The 13,472-nt window shown below is 35.7% G+C and overlaps 1 long non-coding RNA gene across 2 annotated transcripts in view; it reads left to right on the top strand.

Annotated features, from left to right (window-relative positions):
- Positions 1-13,472, top strand: part of LOC128662653 (uncharacterized) — a 330,873-nt gene that overhangs the window by 275,315 nt on the left and 42,086 nt on the right. For both annotated transcript variants that reach the window (XR_008402801.1, XR_008402800.1), the window contains exons 2-3: positions 1,173-1,215; positions 1,457-1,510. This is a non-coding gene — a long non-coding RNA (uncharacterized LOC128662653). The remainder of the gene's footprint in view (positions 1-1,172; positions 1,216-1,456; positions 1,511-13,472) is intronic.

The following is a 13,472-nucleotide window of genomic DNA, read 5'->3' as shown; positions in this document are numbered from 1 at the left end:
TGTTAATGTTAAAACTCGACATTAAATATATATAGGGAAAGGTAAACTATTTTTTTTTTTTTTTTAAATGTTCTTATCTGGAATAAATAAAACTTTTCTTATTTTGATAATGCGTGTTCCTCTTCACCAACAGACGAAGTTCACAATTATTGCTGCTATTTATTATTAAGTTATGCAAAATATTTTCAAGTAAATTTTAAACTTGTTCAACCACATGTAGAACTTTTATTAAGAAATGTGCTATGACTATTTGCATTGTGCTACCTGTAACATAACAACAGAAATACAAAACCTTAATTTCCTTATCACATGTGGGCATTATTTGCTAAATAAATACAAGGAAGAAAAGACAAGCGAAGTCACAGTCAACAAAAAGCATTCAACCTTATACAAGTACTTTGGAAATGCATTTAAATGGAAATGCCATGAATCACAAAACTGGTCTTTATTCTGTAGGTAAATGTTCTAGATATGCAAAAGCTGTATAGGAGATTATATACTTTAAGAGAGGATAAAGAGGTGGGTCCAATAGGGAATAAAAAGAGATTTAAGTGTTTCAAAGTAATGCACTATACAATTGCACCTGTTAAAATAAAACAAGTTGGGTTATATTTGTATGTGGGGTTTTTTTTTTATCAGAAATTAAGCTGTTCTCAACATGTTTGGTATGGATTGGTAAATTTGTGTGCCATATGGCTTCATTCCAATCAGTTTTATTGAGGGAGACTAAACACCTTGGGCGAGATTTCAAGTGGAACACTAAAATTTAGAGCTCCACTTGTAATCTGGCCCTTATTGATTGTAATATTAATTGTTTCTTTTTATGTAGAAAAATACTTTGCAACATACTTTCAAAATGTATTTAACCCCCCTCCATTTCTTTTAATTTAAATTTGAAAATTAGATTTTCTCCACACCTAATTCCAATGGATTGAATAAACCCTTGTGTGTTTGCACAATATCATTTTAACTGCTATAAAACTTTTAGGATTTGAAGACCTATAGAACATTGAAAACAGTATCACACAGTTATACATTTTAAGATTAATAATAAAAAAAAACAATTAATTTTGCCTTACCAGTTTTTTGAACAAAATCATTCTCAGTACAAACTGGTTTTTCATTGACATTGGTTATACTGATTGTAAGAGTTTCTCGATCTCTCTCCACAGAAGAAACACCGAGAGGATTTAGATCATAAGATGAAACAATAAGGTAATATATCTTGCTTCCAGTTTCATAGTCAAAAACTTTGTTTGTTGTTATTACGCCTGAATCTGAATAAATAACAAAAAATAACTTTACACAGAATACTTTTCATGTACTTAAAAGGTTGAACACTTCATGGAATAGGTCAAACAAAACAAACAAAACCAAGTTATATGAAATGTTGGAAACTGATAGTAATTATATTTTATTTTAATGTATTTATGTGTTCATTTATGTTTCTTTATAGTGACAAACCTCTCAACATCTGAAGAGGGAAATTTGACATAGAAAGTGGGAAGCGGTAAGACAATAGCATACAAGGTGTTAAATAGAAAAGCTGTTTAATGGTTTCCCTTCCAACACGCTAAGGCTATAGGTGATAATAGATATTCTCTTCAGCTAAAACACATTATGGAATATGGAAGTGTCCATTTACTGTAGCCAGTGAAAAAATAGATATGCAAAATAGTTTCCACAGACAACCAGTGCTAAAATCAAGACATAAGGCCTGCTATGTTTGAAAGGAAGTCGGGAGTTATGGTCTGAGTGATGACAAAGGGTGGACTTAGTAATAATGTATATAAATGTGTGAGTTGAAAGAACCTCTCTTTTTTTTTACTCAATTTCCTGATGAACTTTCTGTGGGTGTCTTTGTGGTAACTATATTCATTCTTACTAGTTAATAGATAGGTTGAATCTGTGCAATGTGCAATAACTATCAAGCACTTCAAAGGGTTTTTGCCTACGTTATTGAACTTAAATTCAAGAAGGCCCAAACCTGTTTAGAAGTTGGGGTCCTGATGTAACTTTTCCTACAGATCCCCTTATCTGTAAAATATATCAAGTACTCAACATATATACATATGTACAGTATATGAACTTATACATATGTATATGTGTGTCCCGTGTACTGTAGATCCATTTACAATAGTGATGAATACACCTTTAATGAATCTATAGCATGTACAGTATGTTAAAACATATCCCCATTGCTTCCTGTGGCCATTCCAGGGTGTTTTGCATATGTGAAAGTTAATAGATTGTTCCTAAATAGTCTTAAAATAGTTGTTTCCTAATGTATAGGTTCATTTACATATGTATTTGTATTGAGTACCCAATATCCTGTACAATTTAGGGGTCTGGAAAAAAGTGATATCAAGTACCCAACAGCTAGAAATGGTGTGTAGCAATCTCTTTCTGTTAATGCTTGTTTGTAGTGATTGCCCTTCCCATAGACAAAAAGAGTACTGTGATATCCTCACACAGAGTTTCTTCCATATATAACCTAATCTCCATCAACGCAACATAAGCATCTCTAATCAATCTCTGCACATCATTCATCACACATCCTATCCAAAGCATGATCAACACGTCTTTTAAAGAAGGAATTCTCCCAACATCTCAAAATATCCACCCATTCAATCAAGTTAAAGCTCTGTGAGGACCAAATCAGTGTCTGTATTTAAAAATGTGGGCTTTCTGGCAAGACTACTCTTAGAGGAGCTGAAGTCAGCAGCTCTAAAACTAGGTCTTCTTGGTTGCAGCTCTGCTTGCTGAGGAGTTAAAGGGCTCTGCTTGATACAGTCAAGTCATTTATATTAGACATAAGCATCGGTTTTGTCACAAATTTAAACTTTGGGGTGCATTAATTTGATATTTGTTTTCATCCAAAATGTAAAGGAAACAAATAAATACCATCAAAGTTTATCAGTATTCATTAGGTTCCTTCAAATTAATAAAATACTTATCTTCGTGCAGTGAAGAGACGCACTAACCCAGTCCTCTTCTTCGCAAAGCCCAGGCTATGCTAAAAGGACTCCTACACTGAGAAGGTCCCTGGGAGCTGCCACACTAAGCCTCCTATTAGCTTGACCGGGGCTCTGGGAAGAATAGAAGCAGGTTAGCGCAGCTTTCCAGCATCATAAAGGTAAGTATAAAGCTACAGGTGAACTTTTTCACCTAAACCTTTGAAAAATTTACATTCGTTTAACTGAAATGAATGTAAATGTTCTGAGAATATTCTGTGTTTGTTTTGTTTAAAACGAAATTAATACCGAATAGTGCAGCCAACAAATATTCATTGAAACTAATTTCCCCCAATATTCATTCCAAAGTAATAACATAAATAATTCCTTTAGTAACATACACCTAGATTACGAGTTTTGAGTGCTATAGGGAAAGTAAGGGGTGCTGTCATTACAAGTTTAACCCCTTAAGAACCAGCGACGTACCCTATATGTCGTTGGCCTTTTTTTGGGACTTGATTGTTTTATAGCGCGGTCTTGCCATCAGCGTTGAGACTGCTCTATTCCACAAAGCCTGCTGGAGGGAGTGCATTAATAGCGTGTTCTTGCTAGACTTATGCTATTATGTCCTGAAAAAACCCTTAACGACCAGTGACATACAGGGTACATTGTGGTCATTAAGGGGTTAATAAAACCCGGCTTGTGCGTGCGATATGGAGATTTTGAGCTCCATACCGCACCAAAAACAAGCAGTGTTTTGACGTGCTTGTTCACGCGCTCCCTATAGACATCAATGGAGAGAGCCGGCAAAAAAAAAGTCTAACACCTGTGATTGCAGAAACAAAAGCTCCGTAACGCAGCCCCATTGATGTCTAAGGGGAAAAAGAAAATACAGTTTAAACCTAACACCCTTACATAAACCCCACTAATCTGCCTGCCTACAGTTAGAACCCCTTATTTGCCACTCCCGATACCGTCACCACTATACTAAAGTTATTAAACCCTATTCCGCCGCACCCCAACGTCGTCGCAACTATATTAAAGTTATTAACCCCTAAACCTCTGACTTCCCACATCACTACCACTAAATAAACCTATTAACCCCTAAACTGCCAGCCCCTCACATCGCAACAACCTAAATTAAATTATTAACCCTAACCATAACGTAATCCTAACCTTAACATAACCCTAACAACCCCTAACATTAACATAATTAAAATAGAGCTAAATTAAACGTACAATTATTAACTAAATAAACCTATTAACCCCTAAACCTAACCCTAACACTAATGTAACCCTAACCCTAGCACCCCCTAACTTTAACATAATGAAATTAGATCTAAATTAAATTTGCAATTATTAACTAAATAATTCCTATTTAAAACTAAATACTTACCTGTGAAATAAAATCTAAGGTAGCTTCAATATAACTAATAGTTATATTGTAGCTAGCTTAGGTTTTATTTTTATTTCATAGATAAGTTTGTTTTATTTTAACTAGGTAGACTAGTAAGTAAATAGTTATTAACTATTTACTAACTACCTAGCTAAAATAAATACAAACTTACCTGTGAAATAAAGCCTAACCTTACAAAAAAAAAATATCATTACAAAAATAAAAAAAAACTACCATTACAAAAAAAAACTAAGGCCTAGATTTGGAGTTTGGCGTTAGCCGTGAAAACCAGCGTTAGAGGCTCCTAACGCTGGTTTTAGGCTAACTCTGGTATTTGGAGTCAGTCAAAAAAGGGTCTAACGCTCACTTTCAGCCGCAACTTTTCCATACCGCAGATCCCCTTACGTAAATTGCGTATCCTATCTTTTCAATGGGATTTTTCTAACTCCGGTATTTAGAGTCGTGGCTGAAGTGAGCGTTAGAACTCTAACGACAAAACTCCAGCCGCAGGAAAAAAGTCAGTAAAGAGCTTTCTGGGCTAACGCTGGTTCATAAAGCTCTTAACTACTGTACTCTAAAGTACACTAACACCCATAAACTATCTATGTACCCCTAAACCGAGGTCCCCCCACATCGCCGCCACTCGATTAAATTTTTTTAACCCCTAATCTGCCGACCGCCAACTACGTTATCCTTATGTACCCCTAATCTGCTGCCCCTAACACCGCCGACCCCTATATTATATTTATTAACCCCTAATCTGCCCCCCACAACGTCGCCTCCACCTGCCTACACTTATTAACCCCTAATCTGCCGAGCGGACCTGAGCGCTACTATAATAAAGTTATTAACTCCTAATCCGCCTCACTAACCCTATAATAAATAGTATTAACCCCTAATCTGCCCTCCCTAACATCGCCGACACCTAACTTCAATTATTAACCCCTAATCTGCCGACCGGAGCTCACCGCTATTCTAATAAATGTATTAACCCCTAAAGCTAAGTCTAACCCTAACACTAACACCCCCCTAAGTTAAATATAATTTACATCTAACGAAATAAATTAACTCTTATTAAATAAATTATTCCTATTTAAAGCTAAATACTTACCTGTAAAATAAATCCTAATATAGCTACAATATAAATTATAATTATATTGTAGCTATTTTAGGATTAATATTTATTTTACAGGCAACTTTGTAATTATTTTAACCAGGTACAATAGCTATTAAATAGTTAAGAACTATTTAATAGTTACCTAGTTAAAATAATAACAAAATTACCTGTCAAATAAATCCTAACCTAAGTTACAATTAAACCTAACACTATACTATCATTAAATTAATTAAATAAAATACCTACAATTACCTACAATTAAACCTAACACTACACTATCAATAAATTAATTACATACAATACCTACAATTACCTACAATTAAACCTAACACTACACTATCAATACATTAATTAAATACAAAACCTACAAATAACTACAATGAAATAAACTAACTAAAGTACAAAAAATAAAAAAGAACTAAGTTACAAAATATAAAAAAATATCTACAAACATAAGAAAAATATTACAACAATTTTAAACTAATTACACCTACTCTAAGCCCCCTAATAAAACAACAAAGCCCCCCAAAATAAAAAATGCCCTACCCTATTCTAAATTACTAAAGTTAAAAGCTCTTTTACCTTACCAGCCCTGAACAGGGCCCTTTGTGGGGCATGCCCCAAGAAGTTCAGCTCTTTTGCCTGTAAAAAAAACATACAATACCCCCCCCCAACATTACAACCCACCACCCACATACCCCTAATCTAACCCAAACCCCCCTTAAATAAACCTAACACTAAGCCCCTGAAGATCTTCCTACCTTGTCTTCACCATACCAGGTTCACCGATCGGTCCTGAAGAGCTCCTCCGATGTCCTGATCCAAGCCCAAGCGGGGGGCTGAAGATGTCCATGATCCGGTAGAAGTCTTCATCCAAGCGGGGCAGAAGAGGTCTTCCATCCGATTGAAGTCTTCATCCAGGCGGCATCTTCTATCGACATCCATCTGGAACGGAGCGGCAGCATCCTGAAGACCTCCGACGCGGAACATCCATCCTGGCCGACGACTGAACGACGAATGACGGTTCCTTTAAATGACGTCATCCAAGATGGCGTCCCTCGATTTCCGATTGGCTGATAGGATTCTATCAGCCAATCGGAATTAAGGTAGGAATATTCTGATTGGCTGATGGAATCAGCCAATCAGATTTAGCTCGCATTCTATTGGCTGATCGGAACAGCCAATAGAATGCGATCTCAATCTGATTGGCTGATTGGATCAGCCAATCGGATTGAACTTGATTCTGATTGGCTGATTCCATCAGCCAATCAGAATATTCCTACCTTAATTCCGATTGGCTGATAGAATCCTATCAGCCAATCGGAATTCGAGGGACGCCATCTTGGATGATGTCATTTAAAGGAACAGTCATTCGTCGTTCAGTAGTGGATGTCGATAGAAGATGCCGCCTGGATGAAGACTTCAATCGGATGGAAGACCTCTTCTGCCCCGCTTGGATGAAGACTTCTACCGGATCATGGACATCTTCAGCCCCCCGCTTGGGCTTGGATCAGGACATTGGAGGAGCTCTTCAGGACCGATCGGTGAACCTGGTACGGTGAAGACAAGGTAGGAAGATCTTCAGGGGCTTAGTGTTAGGTTTATTTAAGGGGGGTTTGGGTTAGATTAGGGGTATGTGGGTGGTGGGTTGTAATGTTGGGGGGGGGGTATTGTATGTTTTTTTTACAGGCAAAAGAGCTGAACTTCTTGGGGCATGCCCCGCAAAGGGCCCTGTTCAGGGCTGGTAAGGTAAAAGAGCTTTTAACTTTAGTAATTTAGTATAGGGTAGGGCATTTTTTATTTTGGGGGGCTTTGTTGTTTTATTAGGGGGCTTAGAGTAGGTTTAAAATTGTTGTAATATTTGTTGCAATATTTTTCTTATGTTTGTAGATATTTTTTTATTTTTTGTAACTTAGTTCTTTTTTATTTTTTGTACTTTAGTTAGTTTATTTCATTGTAGTTATTTGTAGATATTGTATTTAATTAATGGATTGATAGTGTAGTGTTAGGTTTAATTGTAGGTAATTGTAGGTATTTTATTTAATTAATTTAATGATAGTATAGTGTTAGGTTTAATTGTAACTTAGGTTAGGATTTATTTGACAGGTAATTTTGTTATTATTTTAACTAGGTAACTATTAAATAGTTCTTAACTATTTAATAGCTATTGTACCTGGTTAAAATAATTACAAAGTTGCCTATAAAATAAATATTAATCCTAAAATAGCTACAATGTAATTATAATTTATATTGTAGCTATATTAGGATTTATTTTACAGGTAAGTATTTAGCTTTAAATAGGAATAATTTATTTAATAAGAGTTAATTAATTTCGTTAGATGTAGATTATATTTAATTTAGGGGGGGTGTTAGTTTTAGGGTTAGACTTAGCTTTAGGGGTTAATACATTTATTAGAATAGCGGTGAGCTCCGGTCGGCAGATTAGGGGTTAATAATTGAAGTTAGGTGTCGGCGATGTTAGGGAGGGCAGATTAGGGGTTAATACTATTTATTATAGGGTTAGTGAGGCGGATTAGGGGTTAATAACTTTATTATAGTAGCGCTCAGGTCCGCTCGGCAGATTAGGGGTTAATAAGTGTAGGCAGGTGGAGGCGACGTTGTGGGGGGCAGATTAGGGGTTAATAAATATAATATAGGGGTCGGCGATGTTAGGGCAGCAGATTAGGGGTACATAGGGATAATGTAAGTAGCGACGGTGTCCGGAGCGGTAGATTAGGGGTTAATAATAATATGCAGGGGTCAGCGATAGCGGGGGCGGCAGAATAGGGGTTAATAAGTGTAAGCTTAGGGGTGTTTAGACTCGGGGTACATGTTAGAGTGTTAGGTGCAGACGTAGGAAGTGTTTACACATAGCAAACAATGGGGCTGCGTTAGGAGCTGAATGCGGCTTTTTGCAGGTGTTAGTTTTTTTTTCAGCTCAAACAGCCCCATTGTTTCCTATGGGGGAATCGTGCACGAGCACGTTTTTGAGGCTGGCCGCTTGCTTAAGCAACTCTGGTATCGAGAGTTGAAGCTGCGTTAAATATGCTCTACGCTCCTTTTTTGGAGCCTAACGCAGCCTTTATGTGGACTCTCAATACCAGAGTTATTTTTATGGTGCAGCCAATAGGATTTTAGCAGCTCTAATTCCTATTCAAATCAGCCAATAGGAATGCAAGGGACACCATCTTGGATTGCGTCCCTTGCATTGAAGATTCAGTGTACGGCAGCGACCGTTTAAAGAGTATGCTCCACGCCGGATGTCTTCAGGATGGACCTGCTCCGCGCCTCTGGGATCAAGATAGAAGATGCCGCCTGGATGAAGATTGAAGTGGCCGCCTGGATGAAGACTTCTCACTGCTTGGATCAGGACTTCGCCGCCGGGATGACGATTGAAGAGGCTATCTGGATTAAGACTTTTTGCCGCCTGGATCAGGACTTCAACTCCGTGATAAAGATTGTTCAAGCGGGACTTCAAAAACTGTAAGTGGACCATCAGGGGGTTAGTGTTATGGTTTTTTTGGGTGTTTTTTTTTTTAGTTTAGGGTCTGGGAAGTAAAAAAAGATAAATGCCCTTTTAAGGGCAATGCCCATAAAAATGCCCTTTTCAGGGCAATGGGTAGCTTAGTTTTTTTTTAGAATTAGGTTTTTTTATTTTGGGGGGTTGGTTGGGTGGTGAGTTTTACTGTTGGGAGGGTCTTTGTATTTTTTTTACAGGTAAAAGAGCTGATATCTTTGGGGCAATGCCCCACAAAAGGCCCTTTTAAGGGCCATTGGTAGTTTATTGTAGGCTAGGGTTTATTTATTTTGGGTGGGCTTGTTTATTTTGATAGGGCTATTATATTCGGTGTAATTCTTTTTTATTTTGAATAATTTTGTTTATTATTTTTCGTAATTTAGTGTTTGTTATTTTTTGTAACTTATTATTTTTTTGTTTTTGTATTTAGATACTTTGTAATTTTTAGAGTAGTGTTTTTTTAATGTGTAGTTTAGTTTAATTTAATTGATAGTTTAATTTTAGTTTAATTGTTATATTAGTTTAATTGGTGGTTTTAATTTAATTTAAGCTAGGTAAATTGTAATTTTAATATAAAGGGGGTTGTTAGGTTTAGGGGTAAATAGTTTAATTTAGCTTATTTAGATGTGGGGTGCTTTCGGTTTAGGGGTTAATAGTTTAGTTTAGTATATTTCGTTGTGCAGGGCTTGCGGTTTAGGGGTTAATAGGTTTAGTATAGTGGCGGCGGTGTAGGGCTTAATAACTTTATTATAGTGGGGGCGACGTGGGCAGATGGCAGATTAGGGGTTAATAATATTTAAATAGTGTTTGCGATGTGGGAGGGCGGCGGTTTAGGGGTTAATAACTTCAGTATAGTTGTGACGATGTCGGGGAGCTGCGGAATAGGGGTTAATATTTTTTAAAGTGGCGGCGATATCGGGAGTGGCAGATTAGGGGTTAATAACTTTAATATAGTGTTTGCGATGTGGGAGGGCCTCGGTTTTCGAGTTAATAGGTAGTTTATGGGTGTTTAGAGTACTTTTTAACACTTTAGTTATGTTAAGTTTTATGTTACAGCTTTGTAGCGTAACACTCATAACTACTGTCTTTAGATGGCGGTACAGATCTTGTCATTTTAGGCTGTAACGCTCGTTTTTTAGCCAGAAAGCAAAACTCGTAATACCGGCGCTATGGAAATCCCATTAAAAAAAATGTCATTTTTAGGACTAAGGTACTGACGTTGCGTTACAGGCTAAAAGGCTTGCGGTACACCTATACCGACAAGACTTGTAATGGCTGCGTTAGGGAAAATGATGCGTTATGGGCCACAACGCTGCTATTATACTCATAATGCAAAACTCATAATCTAGGTGAAAGGTAATAAATACTTTTTACTATTCATCAGATAAAATACCTATATTTAAGAATAAAATATAATTAAAATTGCAATTACCTTGGTCAATATGAAAATCGGTCACTCCTCCAATAAATTTATATTTGCTCCCAGCCCCTTTAGCAATGCTGACCGCTTCATTTGCAGCACTGTTTTCTGCCACAGAAGCCGGGTTAGGGGTTATGACGAGCACGGAGGAAGCCTGAGAAAGGACTGAGAATAGACATGGGGTCATCAATACGATAAATAAAAACAAACAGAACGTGTTTGGAAACATATTTGGCATAGAGTTCAGATATAAGTAATCTGTTATAGCAAATGACAATTCATATTCAGGTTTATTTCTATATCAGTTACGGAGTGTAATCACTAGATGGAATGTAGTGTCTCTTTTGCAAAAGTCTATGAAGAGAGTGAAGGAAATATTTAATTTTGGTTCATGTTAAGAACTAAAAAGCTGAAATACATTCTTTATTGATATTCAAATTTGTTATTTGGTTTGCTATTCAAAACTAGTGTCAGAGTCTAAGCACTGGGAGTTAGAAAAGATAAAGCTCTAAAATGTTCGTTTTCAATTGTTCTTTCTAAGTATTGTACAGAGACAGAGATAAAAAATGAAGCATTTAAGTAATAAAATAATGAGATCTAATTTGTCTGCAACCTTAGCCTATTTTGATGGGCTGTGGTTTTTAAAGAGCAAATCCAGCTATTTTCTTTGCAAAAAGAAACATAAATGAGCAATTTCTCATACATTTTATATGCTACTGCTGATATAACAAATTATGAGGAACACATTCAGGAAAAGCAATTTTAGAGTAAACTGTCTCTTTAAAACTGCATGAATCTGAATAATAAAAAACAACTTTGGGTTTCATGTCCCTTTAAACTGTTTTTTTTTATTTTTCTATTTCAGCCATGTACATGATAAAATGATATTATAATGATGCTTAAAGGGACAGTCTACACCAAAAATGTTATTGTTTAAAAAGATAGCTAATCCCTTTATTACCCATTCCCCAGTTTTGCACAACCAACACAGTTATATTAATATACGTTTTACCTCTGTGATTACCTTGTATCTAAGCCTCTGCATACTGCCCCCTTATCTCAGTACTTGTGAGTGACATGCAGTTTAGCCAATCAGTGCAGACTCCTAATTAACTCCACTGGAGTGAGCACAATGTTATCTATATGACACACATGAACTACTACTGTCTAACTGTGAAAAACTTTCAAAATGCTCTGAGCTAAGAGACGGTTTTCAGTGGTTTAGAAATCAGTTTAAGCCTACCTAGGTTTAGCTTTTCAAAAATACCAACAAGGGAACAAAGCAAATTTGATGATAAAACTAAATTGGAAAGTTGTTTAAAATTGCATGGCCTATCTGAATCATTAAAGTTTAATTTTGACTTTACTGTCCCTTTAATAATTGAATTACAATATAAATGTATTAAAATAAGATGTACTAAATACAATCCATTCACAGTGGAGGCTTTTGTATCACTCTTTAAATTTCTTATGCAATGGAATCTTTTTTATAGATAGGTTGTAATTTGTTTTATTCTATTTGTATTGAAGACACACGTAAAAAGAAACTAAAGCATGGACGTACAGGAATATAATGAAAAACGCTTCATAACAAAAGAAAATAAGAAGCATACATGTAAATTAGTTTTAAGCATACAAACAGGTTTTTTGGGGGGTTTTCTTCTCTTACTTTATCATCAGCCCACTCTTGCACCTCTAAAATAGTGGTATCTTAGATAATAAGGGAGTATGTACAGTATATTGAAGGTCACACGTAGATTATTCAAAATACTTATAGTAGTCAATAAAATAATATTTTGAAGGTCATTCCTGGACCTTTTGCCAATACTTGTCAACAACACAAGAAGATCAAATGAACACAGCAACAAAAATGTTTCTAAATAATATTTCAACTTAGAAGTGTGAAATCACTGCTAAAGAAAGTGTAACACTGGTTAATCAGGTTATGTTCATTTAAATGTCCCTATATTGGAGTTAAGATGTTCTTAACCTTTTTTTAGGTGCACATTAAAATTATTTCCAAATCTATGATGATATTCTGAATTTATAAAATCTAGGTAAGTACCTGATTATAACTAAAAACAGATGGCTAGATTACGAGTTTTGCGTTATGAGTGAAAAAGCAGCATTATGGGTTATAACACTGCTTTTTCACTACCGCTGCTACTTACGAATCTTGTCAAAAAATCTGTGCCACACACTTTTTTGGCCGTAACGCAAATTAACTTACATAATTTGCGTAAAGTCTTTTTTAATGGGACTTCCATAGCGCCGATATTACAAGCTTTTTCTGGGAGGCCAAAAAGTGAGCGGTACAGCCTATCCCGCAAGATTCGTAACGCAATCTAAAGTCAGTAGCATAAAACTCATAACTAAAGTGTTAAAAAGTACACTAAAACCCATAAACTACCTTTTAAACCCTAAACCAAGGCCCTCCCGCATTGCAAACACTAAAATAAAATTATTAACCCCTAATCTGCCATTCCGGACACCGCCGCCACTATAATAAACATATTAACCCATAATCCGCCACACTCCCGCTTTGCAAACACTAGTTAAATATTATTAACCCCTAATCTGCTGTTCCTAACATCGCCGCAACCTATATAACAGTTATTAACCCCTAATCTTCCGCACCAACGTCGCCACCACTATACTAAAGTTATTAACCCTTAAACCTAAGTCTAACCCTAACCCTAACACCCCCTAACTTAAATATAATTAAAATAAATCTAAATAAAAAATACTATCATTACCTAAATAATTCCTATTTAAAACTAAATACTTACCTACAAAATAAACCCTAAGCTAGCTACAATATAACTAATAGTTACATTGTAGCTAGCTTAGAGTTTATTTTTATTTTACAGGCAAGTTTGTATTTATTTTAAATAGGTAGAATAGTTACTAGATAGTTATTAACTATTTACTAACTACCTAGCTAAAATAAATACAAATTCACCTGTAAAATAAAGCCTAACCTGTGTTACACTAACACCTAACCTTGCACTACAATGAAATAAATTACCTAAATTAAATACAATTACCTAAATTCCAAAAATAAACAA

This window comes from Bombina bombina, chromosome 6, assembly GCF_027579735.1.
Source record: "Bombina bombina isolate aBomBom1 chromosome 6, aBomBom1.pri, whole genome shotgun sequence".
NCBI classification, from domain to species: domain Eukaryota; kingdom Metazoa; phylum Chordata; class Amphibia; order Anura; family Bombinatoridae; genus Bombina; species Bombina bombina.
The sequence above is the reverse complement of the archived record's forward strand: the minus strand, read 5'-3'. Positions and strand labels throughout refer to the sequence as shown.